The sequence below is a fragment of the Tursiops truncatus genome, chromosome 1 (genome assembly GCF_011762595.2).
Source record: "Tursiops truncatus isolate mTurTru1 chromosome 1, mTurTru1.mat.Y, whole genome shotgun sequence".
NCBI lineage: Eukaryota > Metazoa > Chordata > Mammalia > Artiodactyla > Delphinidae > Tursiops > Tursiops truncatus.
The window spans coordinates 33,375,604-33,401,706 of record NC_047034.1 but is presented as its reverse complement, the minus strand read 5'-3'; the positions used below and the strand labels follow the sequence as shown (position 1 = coordinate 33,401,706).

General features: G+C 52.0%; 1 protein-coding gene across 3 annotated transcripts in view; it reads left to right on the top strand.

Annotated features, from left to right (window-relative positions):
• Positions 1 to 26,103, top strand: part of LRRN2 (leucine rich repeat neuronal 2) — a 63,171-nt gene that overhangs the window by 27,233 nt on the left and 9,835 nt on the right. The window contains exon 2 of one of the 3 annotated variants that reach the window (XM_033852383.2): positions 23,110 to 23,207. The exons of 1 other annotated variant lie outside the window; for it this stretch is intronic. The gene's annotated coding sequence lies outside the window, so the exon portion shown is untranslated. Of the gene's footprint in view, positions 1 to 14,923; positions 15,069 to 23,109; positions 23,208 to 26,103 lie in introns of all 3 variants that reach the window. One more of the 3 variants, XM_033852386.2, reaches the window with a different exon arrangement.

Below are 26,103 nucleotides of genomic sequence, written 5' to 3'. Positions count from 1 at the left end.
CAGAGTGAATCAGTGATGTCTGTGCAGCGTTGGAAGTTGAGAAGCTAACTGACGGCTCGATAGAGAAAGTAAAGCCTAAAGCTCCGCAGTGGAGAAGCCAGTGAGAAACGGACAGACTCCTGCCACTGAACGACACATAGGCTCAGAAATCAGTGACATCTGAGGATAGAATGTGGATTAGGGCCCCAAACAGGAGAGTGAATCCTCACCCCTTTTCACCACAGAACTGTCCCTGCTTTACCCTAGCAGCATCTTGGAGAGAACTTTATTCTCCAGAGAGACTGAACCCAAGAAAAGCTGGCTTGGGAACATGGGTACAAAGTATGGGTGGAGATGAGGCAATATATTGAAAAATGGGGATTTTCTGAATGTTTGCAAGCCAGATGGGGGAGCCCCTTGACCTATTCCTCCTGTTGGCTCTAGGAATGTTGGTAGCTGGGCAAATAGTGACATTTGGGGGACTCCACTGAAACCTCCCATGGCGAGACCCACACATGCACACAGAGCTTCCAGTCAGCTTCTAAATGCCTCACTCGTAAATACGAGCCATCAGCCAAGCACTACAAGATTTTTAAGGAAGGCATCCAATATGAAAAAGCATTAGCCAAGGGAGGGTGGGAGGAAGACACAAGAGGGAGGGGATATGGGGATATACGTATGCATATAGCTGATTCACTTTGTTATACAGCAGAAACTAACACAACATTGTAAAGCAATTATACTCCAATAAAGGTGTTAAAAAAAAAAAGCATTAGCCAAAATAAAACAAATTGAAGGAGGTAAATGTATGCAGGGAGCAAAAGAAAATGTAAACGCCACCACCATCACCATTGATATCCTCAGAGAAATAAGGGAGGATTTTATACTCACAGAGCAAGGGGCCTTTTAAAAAAAATTGAGAGATCAGGAATTCCCTGGAGGTCTAGTGGTTAGGACTCAGTGCTTTCACTGCTGAGGGCACAGGTTCAACCCCTGGTCAGGGAACTAAGATCCCGCAAGCCACATGGCATGGCCAAAAGAGGAAAAAAATTTGTATATGGTATAACTCACATACCATAAAATTCGCCCTTTCAAAATGAACAATTTAGTGGGGTTTTTAATTATTTATTTTATTTTATTATTTTTTAATTTTTTATTTTATTTTATTATTTATATTAATATAATTAATAAAAATTATTATTTTTATTTATTTTTGGTTGAGTTGGGTCTTTGTTGCCGTGCGCGGGCTTTCTCTAGTTGGGGCGAGCAGGGGCTACTCTTCATTGCGGTGCACGGGCTTCTCATTGCAGTGGCTTCTCTTGTTGCGGAGCACGAGGTCTAGGCACGCCGGCTTCAGTAGTTGAGGCTCACGGGCTCTAGAGCGCAGGCTCAGGAGTTGTGGCGCACGGGCTTAGTTGCTCCGCGGCATGTGGGATCTTCCCGGACCAGGGTTCAAACCCCTGTCCCCTGCATTGGCAGGCGGATTCTTTACTGCTGCACCACCAGGGAAGCCCTTTAGTGGTTTTTAGTATATTCACAAGGTTGTGCAACCATCATCACTATGTAATTCTAGTTACATCATCTGTTCAGTCTACTGCGTTCAAAAAGAAACCCCATACCCATAAGCGGTCACTCTTCATTCTTTCTCTCCAGACCCTGGCAACTACTAATCTGCCCTCTGTCTCTATGCATTTACCTATTCTGGACATTTCCTAAGTGGAATCGTATAGTATGTGGCCTTTGTGTCTAGCTTCTATCATTTAGCATAATGTTTTCAAGATTCATCCATGTTGCAGCATTATCAGTACTTCATTCCTTTCTATGGTTGGATAATATTGCATGCATGGATATTTCACATTCATCCGTTTATCACTTGATGGACATCTGGGTGATTTGCAGACAGTCAAAATGCAGAGAACAAGAATGAACTCTTAGATATTTAAAATGTATTCCATTTCCTTAAACGAAAATGATTACATACTTTCCAGATCGCAAGGATCCATTAGGTGCCCAGCACAATTAATGACAAAAGAGCCTCACAAAGACACATTTTAAAATTTCAAAATGTTGGGGATAAAGTGAAGATTCTACAAGTATCTGAAAGAAAAAGACAGGCTTTAGGATAACAGCAGACTTCTCAATAGAACTCTGGCAGCAAGTAGATAGTGGAAAAATTCCTCCGAACATATGAGGGAAGGTTTTTTTAATCTGAAATTATATTTTCAGTCAGTCTATCAATTAATTACGGAGATTAAATGAGGACATTTTCAAACATGCACATTTTCAAGAAACTCACCTCTTTTTCAAAAGTGACTTGACACTGTGCTCCACCTAAACAAGTAAGATGATGTGAAACCCAGGCAGAGGGACGTAACAGTAAGAATATTTGCTACTGTAAGAAAAAGCTTGAAAGGACATGAACCAAAATGTTAATAGCAGTTAGTTAGAATTGGGAGGTGGGAAGGGGGATTATTTAAATTTTTTCCATGTGTTTTTCTCATTTTTCAATAACAGTGCTGCATTGTACCTAAATGACTGTATTTTTTGGCATTTTGTTGGCAAATGCAGAGAGCCAAAGGCAGGAGAAGAGGTACAAAGGACAGAGAGGAAGGATATGGCTCTCCGAGGACCCTTTTGGCTCTCACCTCTGTTACCCCCCACTGTGGGTGCCCCTGTCTAACACATCTCACAGCCCCTGGGCCTACGTGAGACCTGTGACTGTCTGTCTGCCCTGCTAGGCTGAGAGCTTCCCCAGGGCAGAGCTGAGTCTTGTTCGTCTCGTGTATCCCCAGTGCTAACAGAGAGCAGGCACGGAATCAAAGCTTGAATGAATATGTAGAAAGAGAAAGGGAGGAGGAAAACAGAAAAATAGGAAAGAGAGAATTGCCACCAAACATAGACCATAAAGTGAATGAGACCTGGGAGCTGGGATGCGATCACAGTTTTACAGACCTCCTGGCCTGGAAATCAGAGAGGTTGATTAGAGATCAAAGAAGGCAGTCAGCCCTGGGCGTCCCCAACCTGGGGCGAGTGGAGCCAACTCCTGGAGTAAATAATGCCCTAAACATTCGAGTTGAAAGGGACCAGTGGTCCCATAGCCAAGGACTTTTATCTTGCAGATCAGATTCAGAAGCTGAGTTCTGGTGGGTACCCTTGCATAAGTCCCTTGCTGCTCTGGGCCTCAGTTTCTTCCATTGAAAAGCAAGGAGGCAAAATGAAGTGGCTGAGGTGTGCTCTGACCACCTGAGGCTCTTAGAACATACATCCCAGGAGGCAGAGGACCAACTCACCTTGCTTAGGTGTGGAGGCTGCCTAAGGCACACACCTCCACGTGAGGGTAGAGGATTGGGGGAAAGGCTCTACCTCCCAGCCAGCTCTTTTCATCTGTGGAGGCAGCTTCTGAAATGGATATGGTGCCGGACAGTTTGGGGCCAGCTCTTTCCCCCCAGGAGGCAGACACTGGCCTGGGACAGCAAGTGCAGACCCAGGCACCTACATCAGATTCACCTGCTTGGAAGTGAGTCAATCTTCAGGTTTCTGGGCTCCACCCCCAGGCCTGCAGAATCAGGGACCAGAGGAGTGGGATGGATATTTGCACGTTAACAAGCACTCCAGCTGATTCTTGGGCACACTCTGATTTGAGGTATGTTGGATTCAGGGGACTGGGATTCGGGATGGGAGGTTCAGTGCTCATAATCGAAATAGCTACCATTTATCCAGTACCTACTCCATGTGGGGCACTTTTCGACATCTCTAATCTTCACAACAACCACCCTGCAAAGTAGGTATTATTACCCTAATTGTACAGAAGAGAAAAGTGAGACCCAGAACAATTAACTTGCCAGACAACACACAGCTAACGAGAGAAAGAGCCAGAATTTTACCTGGGGTCCTTCTTTACTCTCAGACTGACTCTCGCTCCTTGCTTAGGCCAACAGCTGCTGCTTGCATGCCTCCAGTGTTGGAGGTGACCTGCACTGAGAGGGGGTGGGTTCGTGTAAAGGTGGGGCTGCTGTGGGACAGCAGGACAGAGGGTGTAGAGGAGCCCCCTGGCCATCTCTGCTTTTCCCTTTCCCTCTGCTTCTCAGGCTTCCTCAGGCTCCCAGGCATGTTTTGATGGAGCGTGAAGCCATCCATGACCTCTGTCTTCCCCTCTTTCCAGCCTCCTATTGTCTCACTAACTAAAGACATCTCAGATAATTCCCCCTGCTGTGAGCCACTGGTGGTGCGCCAGCATCCCACTAGGGAAAGCAGCAGTAAGCACCTGGTACCCTGGCACTGAGGAGACACCTGGGCACTGGCAGAGGCCAGCTGGAGAAGGAGGCAGAGCAGGGGAGAGAGGAAGTAGCCCAGGGACAGGACTGGAAAGGCAGCGGTAATTAAGCCCCACAGCTGGAAGGAGAGGGTTCTAGAAGGAGCCAGTGCCCCACCTCTGGGCAGGCCCACACCTTAGCTAGAACTGCTCAGTCCCCATTCTGAGCGAGAGGCCCCACAGCTCCATCACCTGCTCCTGTATTTGACAGCACTTCCCCCAGGATGCTTTTAGTGGTGACTCACCTGAAAGCCCCCCACCTCAGAGCCTTTGCCCTGCTGTCCCCTCTGCCTTACAGTGACCGACCGTTTGGTTTGCTTGGGACTGAGGGCTTTTTGAGATTCAGGAGAGTTAAAGCTGAGAAATGGGGACAAATTGATCATCGTACTCTGCCTCCTCCTCCTCATTCAGGTCTTAGGACAGGTCCCTCCTCAGAGAGGCCTTCCTGGCCACCCAGGGTACAGCAGCACCAGGTCACTATCCTATACGTTTAGTTCCTGAGTTCGTTTTTTATTGCTGCTCTAACAAATCACCAGAAATTTGACGGCTGAAAACAGCACGTATGTGTTGTCTCCGCTCTGTCGGTCAGAAGTCCACGGCTCTCCTGGTCTCTCGGCCCCAGGTTCCAAAAGGCCAAAATCAAGGTGTCAGCCAGCCTGGACGCTTCATCTGGAGGCTCTAGGGAGAATCCACTTCCAAGCTCATGCAGGTGGCAGGGTGGAACCCAGTTCCTTGCGGTTGCAGGACTGAGGCCCTGCTTCCTCGCTGGCTGTCAGCTCCCAGAGGCCTCTCTTCAGTCCTTGTGCGTAGCCCCTGTATCTCAGAACCAGCAACAGGACGCCAAATCCTTGTATGCTTGGATTCCCTTTCTGCTTCCAGCTGGACAAAGTCCTGTGTGTTTAAGGACTCGTGGGATTAGATGTGCCCCACCCAGGTAATCCGGGACACTCCCCCTTAAAGTCCACAACCTTAGTTACATCTGCACTGTCCCTTTTGCTATGTAAGGTAACAGATTCAACAGATTCCAGGGATTAGTGTGTGAAGGTCATTGGAGGGCCATTCTGCTTACCATGTTCCTTCAGAACGCTGTCACTATCGGGTGTTTTATTTACCTATGTATTTATTCTCCGTTTATTGTCTATCCCTCTCCTCCCATGTAAGCTCCACGAGAGAGGGGGTGGTATCTGTACTGTTCACTGCAGTGTCCCTCGTCCTGTTTTAGTGCTTGGCACATTGGTGTTTGTTGAATGAACGTTATAATGACTATTGAATATGGCAACTTCTGGCAAGTCCAAAGAGGCTTCTTAGAGCCCACCCCTCAGCTGGGCAGATGGCAGGAGGTCAGGCAGGGAGACACCTGCAACTACAGTGGGCCCTCCTGGCAGCTGGGCTGGAAGCCCCTAGCACTGCTGGCTTCTGACCAGCTGCACCTTCTGCGCAGCTGCTTCCCCAGCCCGGCCTCTCTGCCGGTGTTCCCCCCTCCGCCTACCCAGAACCCCCAGACCCTCAGTCTGTCCCTGCCTGAGGATCCCAAAGGGCAGAAGCCTGAGGCTACATGGCTGCCCTGAGGGGTGGTGAAGAGGCGGAGGACCAGTCCAGGAGGAGGCAGGGACGGCTGGCCTCAGCTGGGTTCAAAGCCAATCCACCTGGGACTTTAAACAACTAATTTCCCCAGTCTGCAAAACGACCATCTTCTGAGGGAAAACAGTTAGCCCACTGCAAACTGTAATTGTCATCTTACTCCTGATTTTAATTTGGACTAATGGAGGGCTAGGTGATTCTGGCTCCCTCCCCCTCCCACTGTCCCATGGCCCTGGGCCCTCACCTGCCAGTGAGGTTAAATGCCAAGGGCATTTAACCCTTGGCTGCCCACCAGAGACCGAGGGATGTTTGGTGGCTGGTGCAGGCCGGCGTTGGGCTGAGCTGGTGCTGGCAGGAGGGAGAAGGAAAGAGAAAGGCTTTGAACGGGCCCACAGGGGAGCTGCCTGTTTACAAGGCTCCGAGGCAATCAAAGTTTTATGGATGGAATTGACTACTGAATTGCTCCTCTGTCACAGCCAGTTACCTCTGGCTGCGCAGTCTCTGGGGACCCAGCTTCCAGGAGCGTCTGCCTCCCTTGGGCCAGGGCTTCTCTGCGTGGCCTTGCTCTTCTCCACCCCCTCAGTGCCCCCGCTGTTGTGAAGCTGTGATTCTCTGCAGCTGGGAGAGGATCCAGTGCCCACTGCCTGCTATTCATGGGGTCGGTGTAAGTGACTTTGCATCATTTAGTTCAGCCCCGCTCCTACTAAACAAGCGAAGGCCTGGAGGAGGAAGGGACTTGCTCAAGGTCACACAGGGGTCCGGCCTCAGGAGGAACACGCAGCCCATCGTGCTTCTTATTGCTTACTTGTCTCTCCTCTCCTTGGGTGCTCCTTTGCTCTCTTGCCCATGGCTTACCCCCAGCACAATGCGTGGCATCCTCCCAGAGGCAGGAAATGAGGCGCAAGCAGAGTCCCGAGTCTACCAAGCCCCTCCCCCGACTTAGCCTCACACATCAGGCTGGTTTGATTCATTCATTCACACATTCCTTCATTCATCCATCACAGCCACTGTGTGCTGGGAACCATGCTACGTGCTGGGACCCAAAGACAAGACCCATCCCTGCCCTCCAGGACTTCACAGCCTCGTAGTTGTCCTGTGTGGAGCTGTTCAGCCCTGGGTCCCAGCCTCCAGTAGGTTGTTCTTCAGTGAGAACTGACTAATCCTGAGCAGCAGCAGGTGAGGGAATAGCTGCTGGCTCCTGGCCCCTGCCTCTGGCTGTGGAGCGACCCTGAGCTCAACCATGTCGTCGAGTTGCTGCTGCTTGAGGAGCTAGGTTTGGAACCAGGAATTCAGGGTCCTCATCCTGGCTTTGCCGCTGGCTCTCTCTGTGACCTTCCACAAATCCCCTCCTCCTTCCTGAAGCCAGGGCCTTGGCTCTGGTGCCTCCACCGCCGCCTTTGGTGACTCTGGCAGGAGCTCACCCGGCTCCACGCTGGTGGAAGCCTCCCGTCTGGTCAAGGGCATCCTGGGTTAGGGCTGCCACCACCGCCCGGTAACCTGAGTCTGTGAGCCTTCCGTTCCTCGTAGGTAAAGCAGGGCAGATGGTATGAGGCCGGCAGGTGAAGGTTTGCACGTCAGCAGGCAGGCATGGAGCACCTTGCATGACCCCTGGAACAAAGCCTGCGGTGCTGCACGAGAGGGCGTCTTTGGTGTGCCCTGGTGGGTGCCACCGCATCTGAGTGCCATCCTTTAGTTTGGTGGGAGCACTAACTGGAGGTTCGTGGGGAGGTGGAAAGTGCATGGAAGTGGGAGTCAGGAGGGGAAGGGATTTCCTCTCAGGGCCTCAGCTTCCAGGCCATTGGGTCACGTCCTCTCCCAGGCTTACTGTTAACAGGCGGGTCAGCAGCTGAGATTTATCCCCCAGTGAGGGCAACCTTGGGAGAGGCCACAGCTTCATCTGGGTTCCACCCAGGCCCCTCCGTCACCGCCTCCTGAGGGAGACACAGATGGCAGCCCTCTCCAGCATTCTCTCTGCATCTTCCCCATTGCCTGCCCCCTCCCCTCCCCCCTCCCCTCCCCCAGCCCCCTCCCCCCAGCCCAACCAGCTCCAGCCCTGTGTTGTTTCCCCACTGCTCCTCTTGGCTTTAGCTGGGCCACCTGCCTGAGTTCCTCCTCTTCCTCCCCCACCGTGTCTGCCTCCACCTGCTGCCAGATCTCCCTCCTCGGCCTGACCTGAGGGAAAGGCGTGGGAAGGTTGGGTCCATAGCCTCAGGACCCCCTCCCCTTGGAGGGCGCTTAGAGCCCATCCCCATAGGCCTGTCTCTTGTCACTAAAGAAAAGAAGCCAGATGCTCCAGTGTGGCTGGCTCCTCATGGCAGGACATTCCTACTGCAGCCCCTACTGCTGCAGCTTGACCCATTTTCCTCAGGCGCCTGGGAACCGTCTCTGATGTATAGGGCTGCACAGATGCGAGAAGAGGGGTGCATTGAGCCCAGCCTTCCCTTCCCCGTGCAATGCATACCTGGTCCTTCACTTTCTGCTCGAACATCTCCCGCCCGCCTGCTGATGGGGTGGACAGAAATGCAGCCTGCTCCGGGCTGGGGGTAGGGAGGGTTCTGCCCCTCCCGAAGTCATTACACTAACCCTCACTGGGATCTCCATCAGTGCTTACCAAAGACCACCTCCAGAGTGTGTTAAGCAGGCAGGTTCCTGGGTCTCACCTCCAGAGAATCCAATTCCAGAAGTCTGGGTGGATTCCAGGAATCTGCAGGATTAACAAGCACCCTGTACAGTTGTTCTGAACCTAATTCTGGTTTAAGGGGACCATGGACCACCCTCTGTGAAAGGTTGTTTGATCTGGATGTGACAAGAAGAGGTCTGTCCCCTGCTCGTTAAGGCCTTGAAGTTCAGGGTCCGAGAGAGAAGCCATCAGCCCCCAGCCGGACTTGGTCAGAGGCCTGGAGCACTGGCTAACTAGGTCTTCAGGTTGCTGTCAGCACCCTCTTCCTACCTTGGTCCCTCTGGGAATCCTGATCTTCGTCCCTACCCCTGCCCTGGCCTGGGGAGGTGGGAGCCTCAGGAGAGGAGAGGGGCTGGTTGTGGGCAGCAGCTGGGAGCCCGGGCCGGCTCTGTAGGAAGGATGTTTACTTCCCCAGGGATTAGGTGATGCCGTGATGGTCCTGGGTAAAGATTTTAAGGCCTCGCCCACTTCTTTAGACACACTGCATGAGCAGAGCACTTTGAATCCCTCACTTGGGCTCGCTCGGCTGGGCACAGCCCCAGGCTCCACACCCTGGTGGCGTGGGGGCTTCGGCGCAGCACCCATGGCCCACATCCCAGCCCGGAGGGCGGTGGTGTCTGCCGTAAGGCACAAGCACATCGAGTCACCCTAGGAGGTCAGGAGCATCACCCCTGCACTTCCTTCCGCCCACTGCTGCTGCTTGCCCCTCACGAAGACTCACGTGAGGAAACAGGCACGCCGAGGCTGGGTGATGCATACTGTGGGTCACAGAGCTTTGGGGAGCACTCAGAAGCCATCTGCCCTAATCCCTTCATTTTACCCTTGGGAAAACCAAGGTGCCGAGGGGTAATAGTCTCCCAGATTCTCATGGAGGGCCCGTGGAAAAGCTGCGCATGCAGCTAATAATTGATGAGGCCAGGAGAGTGTTCAGTCCTGGCTCCCAGGAATGGGGCGGGGGAGCCTTGAGTAAGTGGTGGAGGTGGGATTGAACCTAATCTTTCTGATCCACAGTCTGTGCTAGTGCTTGCTGCTCAATAGAAATATAATGTAAACCACACTTGAACATATGGAGTAGCCACATTAAAAAAGTAAAAAGAAACAGGTGAAGTTAACAACATTATTTAACCCAACATATCCCCCCAGATTATCATTTCAAAATGTAATCAGCGTAACAGAGTTATTAATGAGATGGTTTGCATTCTTTTTGCACATTAAATCTGTACAAGCCGGTGTGCATTTACATGTACAGCACTTCTCAGTTTGGACTAGCCACAGTCCAGATGTTCAGCGGCCACGTATGGGGCTGCCATGTTGGACAGTGCAGGCCTGTGTTCTTGCTGCCGCTCCTTTCTGCTGAGTCACAGGGTGACTATCTCCCTGGCCTCTGCTGCCCCTGACTTCCTGCTGTTCCCAGGGGGCCGTCCTCCTCTTCCTCTGGGCTCTTTCAGGATCATACTGTTCCCTTCCCTCTCACCTGCCCATCTTCCAGGCCACCTCTCTCACTCCATAGCTCTCTCCTGGAGGACTTGTTGTCAGACAAGAAACCTTTCAATAGTTGAGACAAAGGTGACAAATGTTCCTCATTTACATTCAGGTTCTCTCTGGCTTTTTGGGCCCTGTTGAATGGCACCTCTGTCAAAGCATCTCACTTGGAAATGTCAGTGTGGCTTTTGGTAAGTCATCAGTCACCGTGATGGCGATGACGGGACAGTGTGGTGGTGTCTAATACGCTGCGGGACGGCTCTTTTGCAATTGCGCAGTATTTCGTTTATCCAATGGGGCATGAAATCTCTCTTGAAGGAAACTATTAACCTGCCACGCCAGGCTCCTCAAGGCCTTCCTTTCCACTTAACTTTCCAGCCTCTTTTTTTGCCTTCTTGCTCCTTGGCTACCTGGAGTCAAGAATCTTGCTGTCACCACAGGTTTCCTGGAACCTTCTCCCACTCCAACAGGAGGCAAGCCATCTCCCCTCCAGGCACCCGTACAGGAGCCGGAAAAGCTGCTCAGCTGCTGCAGGGCCCGGGCTCTGAATCCAGGTGCGGGGGTTGCCTGTGAAGCTCACCTGGACCTGAAACAGTTCCCGTGTGCAAGGAACACCAGCCTTCCTCACAGCCGCTGTTCATTCCTGGGTGTGATTGCTGGTCCTGCCTCCCTTTACCCCTCTCTCCTTCCTGCCCTCCCCCAGCTCCTCCAGAGTCCCCAGCAGACTGTGCTGCTCCCCGGCTACACACACTCACCCAGGTGCTTACGATCCCAATTTTCTCTCAGTTTCAAGGGAAACAAGAGTAGATTTTTGAAAAAGAGCACTAAAAATTTAAGAGAAACAGTAACGCATGCAAAAAACAAAAACCCAAAAAGCATAGAAGTCCCAAGATTTTCCAGATCACATATTTCTGATCAAAAATAAAGGTACTTAAATCTGAGATGGGCTGGTTCAGTCCAAGCAGCTTGTCCCCGGCTCCTTCCCCTCATTTCACCCTTGTGTCTGGACTCGCCTCTTTTTTCACGGTGGAGGGCTTCCTCCCCTCCCCGCATTTCCTTCTCATGCTTCTGGGGTTGAGACTTTGGCCAGGTAGTGCAAGTAACCAAACATGGTGGCATAGAAACAGGGGTGGGCTGAAGCCCCCTGAGTTGTTTATTGCTGTGCTGAGAGAGCCGTTCCCCACCGGTACCTGGAGACTGTGACGCCTGCTCAGAGGCTTGCCTTGTGGACCTGAACCCCAGTGTGGAATCCTCTGACCCGCATCCAGACACGTGGGAGGAAAGGCTGTCCAGACCTTCCTCCATCCATTCTCTCTGTCTTTGTGGTCGGTGAAGAAGTATCACGCACGCACGCGCACATGCACGCACACAATCTTTCAGTGTGAGCCTTTCTCCATTCCTGTTCCCTCTGGGTGCTGTGTTATGATCTCTACAGAAGACAGTATCTTGTGAAGAAAAGAGATCTCGTTCTAGAGCTGGACCAACCTGGCTCCCGTTTCAGCTCTGTGCAGCTTCTTGCCTGGCTCTGGGCCAGCGAGTCACCTCTGAGCCTCAGTGTCCTCATCTGTGAAATGAGTCGAGGACGCCAGCCTCACAGAGCTAGCCCTAACACTGCCAGTGCTCACGATGGTTAATTCCCCTCCTCCTCCCCTTGAGTAGCAGGTGCACCTGCAGGTGCAAGGTAGAGAAGGTTCTGGGGTGATTGGCAGAAGCCCTCTGCCCTGACCCCGTGGCTTGAAATAGACACGTGCAGAATCCAGATGGGGTGAGCACATCAGCCTTCTCATCGTCACCTGCTACTCATCTAGTCTAGACACAGGGTTAGGCCTTCTCCAGCAGGACCCAAGCTGGCCACCTTTTACAGACGGGGTGGGTCTGCCCCCTTCACAGGAAGCCTCCCGTTGAGGACAACCCCACTGCCAGCCATGGGCCATCACACCATTTGTTCTTTTACCCCAACTGGCATTTGTTGAGCACCAACCATGTGCCAACCCCTGTGTGAGGCAAAGGGGAAGCCAGGCTAGAGCAGGCCCAGCCCCTGCTCTGGAGAAACTCAGGCTAGGGAGGAAGACACTCCACGGCTCCTGCTAAACTAGGGTAGGTTCTGGAGGAGCAAGAGGGGGGAGGGCAGGGATTGTCACCACGAGGTGACAGTTGAGCTGGCACGGGAGGATAATTAAGAGCTCCCCAAGCAGAGAGTGGAAGGGCATTCCAGAGCAACAAGTTCAAAGGCCTTGCAAGCGCAAAAGAGAACAGCCAGTTGCTATACAGTTCAGGGAAAGAGAAGAGGAGGGGAGGCCCTGGAGAGGTGGGTGGGGATGGATGGGGTGGCTGCTACTAACGCAGCCAGGGGGTGTGCCCTTTGGCCAAGGAGAGCCAGTGGCCTCCCTCATCACAAGGAGAGAGATGGAGAGGAGAGGCTGCACGATACACAGATGGAAAACCTAGATGGCAGTTGTGGGATGTCAGGAAAGAGCACTGTGCAGAGGAGAAGGGGCCTTCTGGCGACCCATGAAGGATTGGGGGATTCGGGTCAGCGTGGGCAGACGTGGCTTCTGACTGCCATTCACGTGTTACCAAGAAGCCCTTCTCCCCTGGGGCCCCTTTTCTCTGATATTGCAGTAGTGCAGCAGGAGGGTGTAGGTGTGCACGTCCCTATCCATGCCTGCTGTGAAAAAGAACTCATTTATTGAGCTCCTGCTGTGTGCCAGCACTGTGCCAGATGCTTTGTCAGTATTACCTCATTGAATCCTCAAGATAACCCTTGAGGTGTTATTCCCATTTTACAGATGCAGGAACTGACTCTCAGGTTAAGTAATTTGTTCAAGGTCACACAGCTAGTTAGAAGCAGAAGTAGGATTTGAACTCGTCTTTCCTATTCTGAAGACTTGGTTCTCTCCACTCTGCTGTGTAGAGCATGTGGCTCCCAGCTTCCTGAACCTGATCTCCTTCTAGCCCCTGGGGTTCTGGAGGGATCTTTATGACATTGATGCTGCCTTCATTATTAGAAGGCTGTCACTGGGGTGACAGAGAACAGCAGATATGGAGCTGTCACAACGGGAAAAACGAGGTGACGAGGAAGGCACATCATCACTGCAGCTAGATGAGAGGCGGCCACAGCTCCGCCTGGCAAAAGACTCCCTGTCACAGTTCTGCTTCAGCTGTGTCCCCAGACTCGTCCTAGCCCCCCTCTTCAAGCAGGTAGAATCCAGGCCTCAAAATCTACTGCTGTTTCTGAAGGATGAAGAGACCTTTATGGAAAGGGGCCAACCCATCATCTTTAGAACTGACCAAGGAACCAGTAGAGCAGTGCTTCTTAGCATTTGGGGGTCATAGACCCCACTGAGGATCTGATACAAGCTATGGACCTTCTCTCCAGAAAAACGCACCCATACGCTCACGCTCACACATGTGCACACAAACACAATTTCAGGTATTTTCCAGGCTCTTCAGTCCATCTGTGGACTCGAGATTAAGTAGGCTTTTTCTCTCTGGAGATGCTGGGGGAATATGTTTACGATAAGCACAGTTGCTGACTGTGTTTACCCTTCTGACCTTTTCCTTGTCCTGCAGCTCCTGGAGGAAGCAAAGGAAATGTATCAGTAACTCAGATCCAGTAATTGCTTTTCAAGAATGTCTTTGGAGAGGTTGAAGCCACAGGCCACAGGAGAGCTTTGGCTTCTCTGTATTTAAATTGCTCAGAGTCCTTCATGTCTATCAGGGCATAGGTGGGCTGCCCGGTCACTGAGGAGTGGGCTCTGTGTCTAAAACTCTGCCAGGATGCTGGCTCCCGGAACCCTGGGAGCTCCTCCTTGCATTAGGCTCACTGGAGAATGCTTTGGAGGAGAAAGCCCGTTGCTGCAAGGCCCTGAGGTCCTCCGCCTCCTCTGGAAGTTCCTGTCCCTCCCTGGCGGGAAGCACGTGCGCTCTTAATAGAGCTGCCTAATCACTTGTTTAAACTAGACATTTGGTGCGTAATGACTCCTGGCTGGGATCAGAAAAAGCCATCAGCCATCCTCTGCAGGGGCCAGACCTGCCGGACGTGGTTCCATTGGCTGGAGGAGCAGGGGGTCGTTCTCCCTAAGGCAGTGCCCACTGTGTGGGAGCCCAGAGATGGGGGAACTTCTTAAGGTTGGGCAAAGACAGCTGACACCTTGCTCCCTTCCTTACCAGTTCTCCTGCTCCGGGACACAGGGTGATCCCAGAATGTGATGGAGTGAGAAGGTGGAGAGGCAGAGCACCTGGGGTTGTTTCCCAGCTCTGCTAGGGGCTCTCAAAGGGCAGCTTCTGGGACCAGTCTCCTGTGCACCTGACTTGCCACCCAGCTGGAGGAGACAGAAAATCTGCCAGTACCTAAGGCTTCCCAGGCTCTCGGGTATGGCTAGAAAGCCAGCAGATTTGCTATTTGCCCAGAGTTTTGAGATCTGGGGAGAGAGATACTGGAGAAATATAAGCTACAGCTGAGTTAATTATTATTATTTTTATCATTATTACAGACGAGAATGTTCCCCTGTTAATTCCCTGGGAAAATGACTGAAAACGAGCTGGCACCACCCAGGCTTTGAGCCCAGGAGAGCAAGCAGTGGCAAAATACAGCCTCCAAATCTGCTCCCCTCTTAGCTGGGTCACCTGGCCGGGCACCGCGCCTCTCCCCAACACACAAGTGCACACACGCACACACACAGACACATGCACACAAACACGTGCAGCCCAAGCTGCTCCAGCAGAAGGGAGGGTACGTAGCCCCTGGAGCACTTGTTCTTATTTCGGTGGAACAAAACTGGCCAGGCTATATAGCAGAGCCCTGTGAGAGTTGGGGGAAAGGCCCTCTGCTTTAGTTGTTCTGGGATTTCTGTTGATAAGCACTTTTGCACACATGCATCCCATAGGCTCCCTCACAGCCTGGCAGTTGGTGTGCTGAAGAGTGAGGGCTAAGCATCACGCAGTGCTGGACCTGGATCATGGCTCCTACACGTACTAGCTGTGGGACCTGGGCAAGTTGCTTAACTTCTCTGAGCCTCCATTTCCTCTTCAGTAAGTATAACTACCACTATCAGGGGGTTGTTATGTGGGTTAGATAAGAATGAAGCTTCGTGAAAGGCCCAGTACAGAGTAAGTATTCAATGAATTTTACCTACTAAAATTCAGAGAAGATATTCTTATCCCCATTTTACAAGTGAGAAGAAACGGGCTCGGTGAGATAGTCCCATAGTTGGTAAGTGGTGGAGCTGGGATTAGAATGCTGCTGTTTCCCTGGGAGATTTACATGGTGGCAGTATGGACTTGGGCATCCTCCCGCTGCTGCCAGCTCGTCCTCCCTGGCCTGCCTGCACACATGGCCACCCCTCTGGGGACTTCTCAAAGAGGTCACCTGGACAGCACCTGCAGCTGTGGCTCAGTCTCTGCCAGGTGGGGGTGAGGGAGTGGGAATGGGTAGAGGAGACCCGGGAGCCAGGAGGAAGCCTCAGGGCCTGGTGGGGGCAGGGAGACGATGGTGATGGATGAAGAGCAAAGTGGGGGAGGGGTGAGAAGAGCGGGGAGCGTTAAGAAAAGAGGTGGAGGCTGGGAGAAGACACAGCCCCACAGCTGGCTCCTGGGGAGCCCCGTGGCTGGACTCGTCTGGCTCCGTTTGCTGAGTCCTGAACGCACCTTCCAAGAGGAGCTTCCTGTTGGGTAACAGTAAAGCATCCTTAAGCTTGGTGGCAAATCCAGCCATTAAATTTATTTTTCAAATATAATGTGATTGAATTTATGGTACATGAATTATATCTCAATGCTGTTATTTATATATAATTATGTAATAATTATATATACATATATATACCTACATATGCATATACATGCATATGTATAAGTTTATATATATATAAAATGGGGTTGTTAAGAACACTGGTTCTTACCCCTTCCTGGTTGTATGAGCTTGGGCCCGAGGCTTAACTTCTTTTAGTCTCAGTTCCCTCATCTAAGGATTAAAAGAGGCGATGAGTGGCAAGTCCCTGGCAGAGAAAAAGCCCTTCATGGAATTAGCTAATTGTTTTTCATCTGTTTTAGCGGGACAAGGTGTATGCCGTTGCCCCTAGTTTAGGATTAAGGAAACTGAGCCCAAGAGAACTGTCCACAGGTCTGGAGGGCAGGCACTGGGTGGAGCTCGGCGAACGTCTGCAGAGTGAAAGGCGTTTCGCCCCTTGCTGCTACAGCTCCGGGCAACTGAAGAGGCTGCGGAGGGAGGCCCTGTGGCCCAGGGGCCAGCTGGAGCCCAGCGGGACAGTGGGCCTCCCCAGAACTGCTGGGGCTGGGCTGGACTCCCCTAGGCTTGCTCGCACAGGAGGGACTCTGACAAGCCAGGCGCTGAGAGGGCTGCCAGGGAAGGGAGGCCTCAGGGTGGGATCCTTGGCAGGCGTTAGAGCCCCAGACACGCTTCCGCAGCCGGGAGGCAGGAGCCTGGGTGGGCTCCCTCTTGGGGCAGATGAGCTAAAATGCAGTTTCTTGGCAAGACAGGCCTTTTTTATTTCAACCTGTCTCTCACCCAGGAAGTGCTTCCCCACATCCAGCCACAGCAGCCTGTGGTCTTTCATCTGGTTTCCTGACCTCTGGTCCTTAGAGGAGATGACTTCAGGTCCCAGCCAGACACTCTCCCTGAGGCGGCCAGGAGGACAGGTTGGACCCCCTGAACGTGCCAGCATGTTCTCAGCACACGCGCTTGGGTGTGACCTTTCGCGAGGCACAGTCACACATTCTAGGTGTGGTGGGTTAGGAGGTCAGGGTCCTGGAGAAGGCCTAGTCCCACCCCGGCTTCACCCTGGAATTATTTTCCTAGCTGGGTGCCTGGAGTGGAACCCATTCCAAAGGTTGAAACAGGAAAAAATCACCAGCCTTAAGAGGTAACAGGGAGCAGTGTTGTGAACCTTGGCCTCTGCAGTCAGCCTGTCTGGGCTTGCTTCTCTGCTACATACTACTTACAAGACCCTGGGCAGGCTTCGTAATATCTGTAAGCCTCACTTTCCTTATCTGTAGAATGGGGCTGCCGGAAGTTCCTACTCCGAGGGTGTGGGGGGATTCAGTGAGACCCTGCATGGGAAACACTGAGCTTGGTGCCGAGTGGACACTGAAGCTCGGGTTGGAGGCCTGGCCCTGAGATAACGCGCTGAGAGTGCCCTGTGAATGGTGATACACCCACGGGGTCAGTGCTGGCGATCATACCGCCCAGACTGCAGCCAGCAGACCTTATGCCATGGCCTGACGCTTGGGCTGGGGGGAGCAGGCAGTCACAGTTGGGGTCCCCCTACGTTCAGTGAATGCATTCATGAAGCAGAAAGGAGGCCAGAAAAAAGCAAAGAAGAGAAAAGAAACCCCAGCAAATTCTCCTCTGTCCTCCCCCAGCTCTGCAGCTCCTGGGGGAACTGAGCTGCATAATACAATGGGATTTAATAAAATGCCTTTAACTCACAAAGTTTGTCTGCTGCCAGCTCCTTAATTAAATTGCCTAATGCTGCTTTGCGATGGCAGCACAAACTCCTGTGTTTAAAGAGCACGGTGTTGCCATGGCACTCCCCCGACAGGACGAGCCAGCTGTGGAGGAGCATACAGATGAGACGTGGGGCCTGGCCCCTGCCCGCAGTATCCAACACACACACACACACACACACACACACACACACACACACACACACACACACACACACTCTCTCTCTCTGTCTCTCTCTCTCTCTCTCTCTCTCTCTCTCTCTCTCTGCAATAGACTCTGGTCTGGTTTTCCTGGGAAATGATTTAATCCTTGCTAAGAAAGAGGAGACTCGGGGCCATTTGACCAGAGCACAGCTGGCCAACTGGTACGGCAGTGGGTCCCAGGCCCAGCCCTGCGAGGCCTGGGCAGCCAGGTGTCCCCCTAGCCGCCCGCTCCTACAGCACGCAGCTGCCTCCATTGCCCCTGGTGCACCATCCAGATCCACTTGTCTCCGTGTGATGAGACCCAAGAAGGGTGGGTAACACTGGATGAGAGTCTGATTGGTTTGATGAGAAAGGTGGAGGGTGGAGGAAAGAGAAAATCACTTGCTTATGGATTTTTCCTTTAGATGCAGTGTTTCTCAGCCCTAGCTTCACAGTAACACCAGTTGGATATTTTCCCAATATTTTATTATGAAAAATTTCAAATATACAGCAAAGTTGAAGGAATTTTACCGTGAGCAATAATATACCCACTACCTAGATTCTACCATTAACCTTTTACGAGACTTGCTTTATCACATCGCTTTCCATCTATCCATCAATCCATCTTATTTTTGGTGCATTTTAAAGTAAATTGCAGACATGAGTACACTTTTCCCTAAATACTTTAACAACTATGGAGTTCAACTTTATTTTACAGTTTTGTTTTTCTTTTGATGTAAAATTTACATACAAAGAAATCCTGGGGAGTTTTAATTCCATGCCTGCATTGTACCCCCAGAGATTGATTTTAACTGGTCTGGAGTGGGATGTAGGCATCAGTATATTTTAAAAGATCCCCATATGAATCTGTGGTGCAGCCAGAGTTGGAAAACAGAGATGACAGGAGACAAAGGATTGTAATTTTTTTCTCCTAAGGAGAATGTGGAGCTCTGGTTGACCTGTCCCCTGCCTATCCTTCCAACCCCACTCCCCTTTCCCCCTGGTGCTCTCCGTGTGTACATCACATGTCCATGTTTATGCTTCTGTTAGGATGGAACTCTGTGTACATGTGAATCCACTCATTCTCACGTTAGCCTTATAAGGTCTCCTATGTCCCAATGGCAAAATCCATATCTGTTTCAGATATTGAATGAGTCACAGAGATGAAGCCAAACAAGTTCTCTTATGATGATCAGGGTGCTACGATGATCAGGATTGTGGCAGCAGTGGATGGAGGGATAATGATGCTAGTGGAGGGTGTTCAGAGTGATGTGTGGTGATGACAGTGAGCGAGGGGCCCCTAGTGATCACAGCTGAGGACAACGATGACAGTGGGGCGGTGATATTGGTAGAGATGGTGTGCTGTAGGTGGGGCGACCACCGTGCTGGTGAATCTCAGGTGACAGCATTGTGGTGGTTACCGTGTTGATGTTTCCCTTCCTGTGAGGGCATCGTGCAAACAGACGCTCATTCGCCACACTGATACACATCTGGGAAGAATGTTGGTTGTCATGTGGCAGGAAGCTAGCTTGGTCCCCACATTTGAGAACCCCACTGCTGCAAGGTGCAGCTCCTTCCAAAATTTTGAGAGGCCACCTGAGAACCTTATCCCCCCTGGAGCCCTGGAAGAGGCCCCGACAGAGAGGCAGCAGCCCCACATTTAGCCACCCTGTTCCGTTGCACTTTAACGAGACAGCTCCAGCATTAAGTATGAGGGGATCATTAGGAACGTTTATTTAAGATGAACAGCTCTGAGCCAGGCGGACTTGGGATGCCAGCCATCCCGTGATCGATAGAGATTTTATTTGCTGCCTGCGTGGTTTCCTGTTCCTTTCATGCTCGGTAAGCTTGAGGGAGGAGAGAGGAAAGTGCTCTGGTTCCTCTCTTAACCCAGGCAGTAGAGGGCAAAGGGATGCAAAACCCCAGCACTCCTATCTCTCACCACAGTACTTAGCTGGCACCCCTCTGCATTGCCCTGGGCTACGGGGATGAGAATGAGGTTGGGATGCTAAGATATGCTACTTTAAGTATATATATCAAATATATATTAATATGTATATATGAATAAGCCCAGGAATTGGTGCTGAAAAATACCTTAATAATGTTGTCCAACCCTTTCATTTTACAGATGAGAAAGCGAGGGCCAAGTGGACAAGAAATAAAATCTCTGTTGAGAACGACAATAAAAATACTCTTCGTGTATATAATATCTCTAATGAGGCAAAGACACCTCACACCTGTGATCTGATTGGATCACGCCCTGGGAGCTGGCAAGGAACTTCCTGCCCCTCTGACAGCTCCTGAGTCGTTCCCAGATTGTTTCCACTAGCAGCGAGCCTATAGGTGGTATTTGTGTAGCACTCACAGCTCACAGCATATTTCACACTCATGTTTTCATTAGATCTGAACCAGATCTCTGGACAGAAAAGACGGAAGGAACTAGTCTTATCCCCATTTTTCAGAGGCGAAAACTGAGGTTCATGGAGGTTAAGCATTTTGCCAACCTTGCACAGTTAGTAAGTGGTAGAGTGGGAACCAGAATCCAGGATCCCAGCATGAGTTTACTGGGGCTGCCGTATCAAAGTACTACAAACTGGACTGGGTGGCTTAAATAACAGAAACTTAATTGTCTCGGGTTCCGGCGTCTAGAAGTCTGAAATCAGTGTGTCAGAAGGGCAGCAGGACCAGGCCGTGGTGTTTCTGAAACCCGTAGGGGAGACTCCTTCTTTGCCTCTCCCAGGCTCTGGTCCTGGCTTCCCTGGCTCGCAGCTGCAGCACTTCAATCACGATCTCCATCACCACACTGAATTGTTCCTGTGTCTCTGTGTCTGTGTCCAAATTTCCCTCTTCTTATAAGAACACCAGTCATTGGATTAGGGCCCACCCTAACCCAGTATAACCTCATCTTTACTTGATTACATCTGCAAAGACCCTGTTTCCAAATTAAGGTCACGTTCACAGGTTCTGGGAGTGGGACTTCACTGTATCTTTTGGGGGGGGGGCACAATTCAATCCGTAACGATCCCTGACCTAAGCCAGTGGCCTTCCACAATGCAGTTTGCGTCCTGTGCTCCATCCCATTCATCGTCTTCTGCTACCAAGGACGAGGTACTGCCCTCTCCTGCAATGCAGAAAGTGGGACTGGCTGGGAGCACTTTTCATCTTCTGCTCTTGCCAAATGATTACAAGCTACTAAGGTGGACTCATGAAATATGGGCAGGCTTTTTGTCCTTTTTATTCCCAGGCAGTAAAAATCATTAAGGCTTGCTCTTAATTAGTTTCATTTCGAAGCTTCTAAATATTGATTTAACCTACACTCCTTTGTACTTGCTGCAGTCACTGAATTATGCCTGTTATTGATCGTGAGATGGAAGTGCTTCTATCCACCGGGCCCCGGGCCCTGGAAGGCACTGGTCCCCCAGCGGGTGTGTGGGGCTCAGAAGGCATTGATGGGCTTGGAGGAAAGAAGCCCCTGCCGGATTGGAAAGGGCCTTCCCTTAAAGAAGGGCTGTTCAGCTTAGGCCTGGGGCCAGTTTCTTTCTCTTGGGCTGGCCCAGGCTCAAGGGAATTTGAATAAGAAGTCAGCTGGAAATCTCCCATTCCATTCTGGGCCTGAAGAGAGCTGGGCAGTGGGAGCCGGAGGAGGGTGATGTGGGGTCGGAGCATAGAGCACGGGCTTTGGCAGCCAGCCAGACCTTGTCTGCTTCCCGGCTCTACCAGCTGGGTGTTCTTGTGCAAGGTACCTACCTATCCTCCACATCTGTGAAATGGGGCTAGTAATCCCCACATCTTACTGTGGTTTTGAGCATTGAGGGCAACCACTCATTTCAGAGCCCAGCCCAAAGCCTGGCTCATAGGCAGTCCTTGGTCAATGGCTACCATTATTAACATTGCCGTCCCACTGAGAAAGTAAGTCTGGACTTGGAAGCATACTGTCTTTTAGCCCTGGCTCCGTTACTCGTTTGCTGTATGATCTTGGGCAGGTCACTTAATATCTTTTCCATTAAAATGGGGATAATGGCATCTATGACCTTGCAAGGCTATTGTGACTATCACTCAGGATCGTGGAGATGGAAGAATTTAGATCGCAAGGTGGTGCAGCCAGTCATAATAGATAGTATTGATGGCTATAGTAGTCGCTGCCTTAGATGCCCTCTGGGCTGCCCTCTGCCTCCAGTATCATGTCCAGACTGTTCTGGCTCCAGCCTCTCCACCTCACCTACACTCTTGGAAACGAAGGGGGACCACTCAGTTCTTAGAGTTCACTTCATCATTTTTATCCCAGCACCTTTGCTCCTGGTGTCCCCAGTATGTATAGAATGGTCTTCTACCATCTGTGCATCTGCTGACCTAGGCAACACTTCCCTGGGAGGTTTTGTTAAAAACAACCTTATTGAAGTACATTGCATACCAACAAATCTACCCATTTTTAGTGTATAATTCAATGACTTCTAGAAATTTCCTCACAGAATTGTGTTCTCTCCTCCAGACTATGCCCCTGTTGCTCTTGGTAAGTGCTTCTGTGACACCTCTTATCATACTTTAATAGAGTGTTTTGTTTTTAAATTTGTGACTCCCGCCTGCCCTCCCCATGACCTTGTATCCCTATCCCCTCACAGCGCCAGCATACAGTCAGGGCTCTATTAATGCTCATTGGGTAGAGAGCTTCCTTGTGGCTGGGACAGAGAAGGTGAGAGGGGTCTGGAAAACTCAACTCTTATCTATCAGGATAATGATAAGGAGTTCATCATACACATAGGTTTTGTGTATTTTTAATAGCTTTTTATTTATTTATTTTTGGCTACATTGGGTCTTTGTTGCTGCATGCAGGCTTTCTCTAGTTGCGGTGGTCGGGCTTCTCATTGCAGTGGCTTCCCTTGTTGCAGAGCACGGGCTCTAGGCTCATGGGCTCAGTAGTTGTGGCACACGGGCTTCAGTAGTTGTGGCTCCCGGGCTCTAGTGCGCAGGCTCAGTAGTTGTGGCATGCAGGCTCAGTAGTTGTGGCTCGTGGGCTCTAGAGTGCAGGCTCAGTAGTTGTGGCACACGGGCTTTGTTGCTCTGCGGCATGTGGGATCTTCCCAGACCGGGGCTCGAACCCGTGTCCCCTGCATTGGCAGGCGGATTCTTTTTTTTTTTTTTTTTTTTGCGGTACGCGGGCCTCTCACTGTTGTGGCCTCCCCCGTTGCGGACCACAGGCTCCAGACGCGCAGGCTCAGCAGCCATGGCTCACGGGCCCAGCCGCTCCGCGGCATGTGGGATCTTCCCAGACCGGGGCATGAACCCGCGTCCCCTGCATCGGCAGGCGGACTCTCAACCACTGCGCCACCAGGGAAGCCCCGGCAGGCGGATTCTTAATCACTGCGCCACCTGGGAAGTCCCCACGTAGTTTTAATTGAGCGTTCCTAGCCGGCACTGTTCTCGTTTACAGAATTCTAATCTCATCTGGAGGGTCCTTGGAGGTAATCTAGCCCAGTGATTCTCCATGCGCATACATCAGATTCACCTGGATGGTTTCCTCAAACACAGGTAACTAGGCCCCACCCTCTGAGTTTCTGATTCTGGAGGTCTGGGGTGGGCTTGAGAATCTGCATGTCTAACAAGATTCCAAGTGAGCTGATACTGCTGGTCCAGGGACCTCAACTTTAGAACCACTGCTCTAGCCCCACCTCCTCATTTCACAGATGGGGAGCCCAAGGGCTAGAGAAGTAAGAGGACACACTCCAAGGTCTGTCTCAGGCCAGAACTAGAACCCAGCCCTGTCCTGTCCCATGTCCTCCACCACCAGTTCTCATGCCCTGACCTATCCTTCCCACCCTGACTTCAGAGAAGCTGGATAGGGGCACAGAAGGTCGGACAGGGCTTCTGACAAATGCTCTCCACAGGCCTGACCCCAAGCTGGGGAGGGGTGATGGGGGGGCTGCTGCGGGAGAGGCCAGCGGGACTGAGGAGGGGAGCAGGGGAAGAGGAGGGCCACGGGAGGGGAGCGCGTGAAGGCGTGGGCAGCGCAGGCCTGGAGGAGGCGATGAGGACTGACGGGCCATTCTTACTGCGGTTGCGGATGGAAAAAAACCCACTGCGGGGCCTCAGCTGTAGCCATTTATCTCTCAGGCCTGCCCGAGACAGCTGACAGAAGGAGAAGGCAGTGAGCCACACCGAGACCAAGGCTCCTTCCGCCTCGTGATTTATCCCGGGGCTTCATCTGGCAAACCTGCTGATGAAACGAGTCTCCTTTTCTCTCCGCCTCATCAATTTTCATTCTGATTTCATTTTCTTTTTCCGTTAGAAGAGCTTTGGCCTTTCTCCTCGTTTAACTGGTCTGTTCCCCATTTGCTCTGCCTCTTTCTCCTCAGCCACCCGGGCCCCAAACCCTCTCCCCAGGCATTCCTCCCACTCTCGCCATGCCTTGGTGCTCCTCTCACTATTAGTTCTGGGCTGATGAGTCACAGAGTTGCCCTCGAGGGGCTCACAATCTGAGAGAGGAGTTGAGCATCACAGTGGATATGGGTTCTTCAAGGATGGGAGAAGGAGAAAGGGATTGATTAATGGAGCGTGGGCGGTGGTCAGGGAAGACTTCAGAGGGGGACGGTGTGAACTGAGACTTCAGAGATGGGAATACACAAGCGGTGACACGGACTTGTGGGCGAGGCCCCTGCATGTGCAAAGGCACGGGGGCAGGAAAGAGCATTGCTTGCATCTATCTGAAGCCTTTCCTCTCCTTCCGCTGCACCTAACTCCCAGGGATCCACTGTGTCTGAAGGGCTGCAGGAGGGCAGCCTTTCAAGAATGCTGCAGGGTCTGCCCAGCACCCCCGGCTAATTCTAGGAAGGGCAGGGAAAATTATAGGGAGAGAGGTGGGAGAGGCTCGAGGTCAGTAGCTGGGCTTGGCTGCCCCCCTGGCTTGCGCCTGCGGCCAGTGTGGAATGTCCGCAGGCTGCGGTCAAGCTGGGACATTTAGCGCTCTGCTAGGAGGGGCCCTCTCGACCCTTCCAAGGAGCACCTGGGCAAACAGAGGAGCTGCTCACCTAAGGCAGGAAGAGTGAGCTGTTGGGTGAGAGTGTGTCAGACATTGGTGATCTGTAAATGAACTGAGTTCTAGAGCCTTCTCGAGTCCTAAAGACTAGAACTGGACCCTGGTTGGAGGCCCCGGGGAGTGCTTAAAGTTGACCCAGGAGAGGGCAGCTCCGTCAGGAAGGAGTGTCAGACTGAGATGGAAGGGTTCCTAGGAGAGGCTGCCTGCGTTACAGGCCACATGACCATGGACAGGCCGTCTGGTGCGGGCCTGGTACACAGGTGGCCTGGAAGCCAGGGACTGTGCCTCAGACCAACCGAGGTAGATGAAAAGGGAAGAGCGCTCCGGTGAGCGCCAGGCACTTAGCAGGCATCATCCTTGCAGATTTCCCCCCATGAGGTAGGCTCTCTCCCTGCATTAGAGAGGAGGAATCTGAGTAAGGATGCTCGAGGTCATACAGCCAGCACCAGGATTCGACTCCAAAGCCCTCCTTTGAACCGCTAACCTAAGATCTCAGAGTGTCCGCAGGATTTCCAGAGGGGGCGCCTGAGGGAGTCCAGAGGGGGAGGTTCGTCTTAGGGTGGAATCCAGAGGCAGAAAGTTAAGTCAGAAGTGCCTTCCCAATCAAGGGAAGGGCTACAGTGGCCATGCAGTGGCCAGAGCCAGGGCAGGGGAGCCCGGGCGTGTGCCTGTAGGAGGTGCGCTCTGGACCTCCTTCACGAGGCCAGACTCAGGTCCACCTGCTCTTCAGGAGCTCTGAAGCAACCAGCCCCTTTCTGTTCTCGGGCCCTGCCCTACCTTGCCTTTCTCTCTCTCCTTCCGCAGGTATCTTCTGAGCTCCTACCATGCGCCAGACTGTTGGAGGAACTGGCCACTTGGAGCACAGTTCTTCCCCTGAGGGCCTCACAGTGTGGAGGGAGAGACAGACAGACAAGTAAACAGCCAGTGTGTGATGGAGGGACGCTGAGCCCCCAGAGGAGCCCAGGAGAGGCATGGAGGGGTCAGAGAAGGTTTCCTGAGGATGGGCAGATAAGTCAGCAGAAGGCTGGCGACGCGCGGCGGTGGAGCTCAGCCTGGCGCTGCTCTCCAGGCCCCTGCAAAGCTGGCTCCACTCCCCTGAAGCCTCTTTGGTGCAGTGCAACCAGACAAAAAATGACTGTGAGCTACCTACTGGCGCCTTCCACTCCTACTTAAGAAATAACGAGGCAGGCTCCCTTCCAGGCAGCAGAATTGCAACGCCCTCTGTCCAGGGCCAGTCCAGAGGCCTGGGAATGTAGATATTTCTTCCTGGGAACAAGTCCCTTCCCTCCCGGGCCGGGAAAGGGTTTTTACTGGAACTGACTCTTCTCATTGCAGAGGGGAGGGGAGGGCAAGGGTAGACAAGAGAAACCTCATCCTTTCACCAGGAGATGC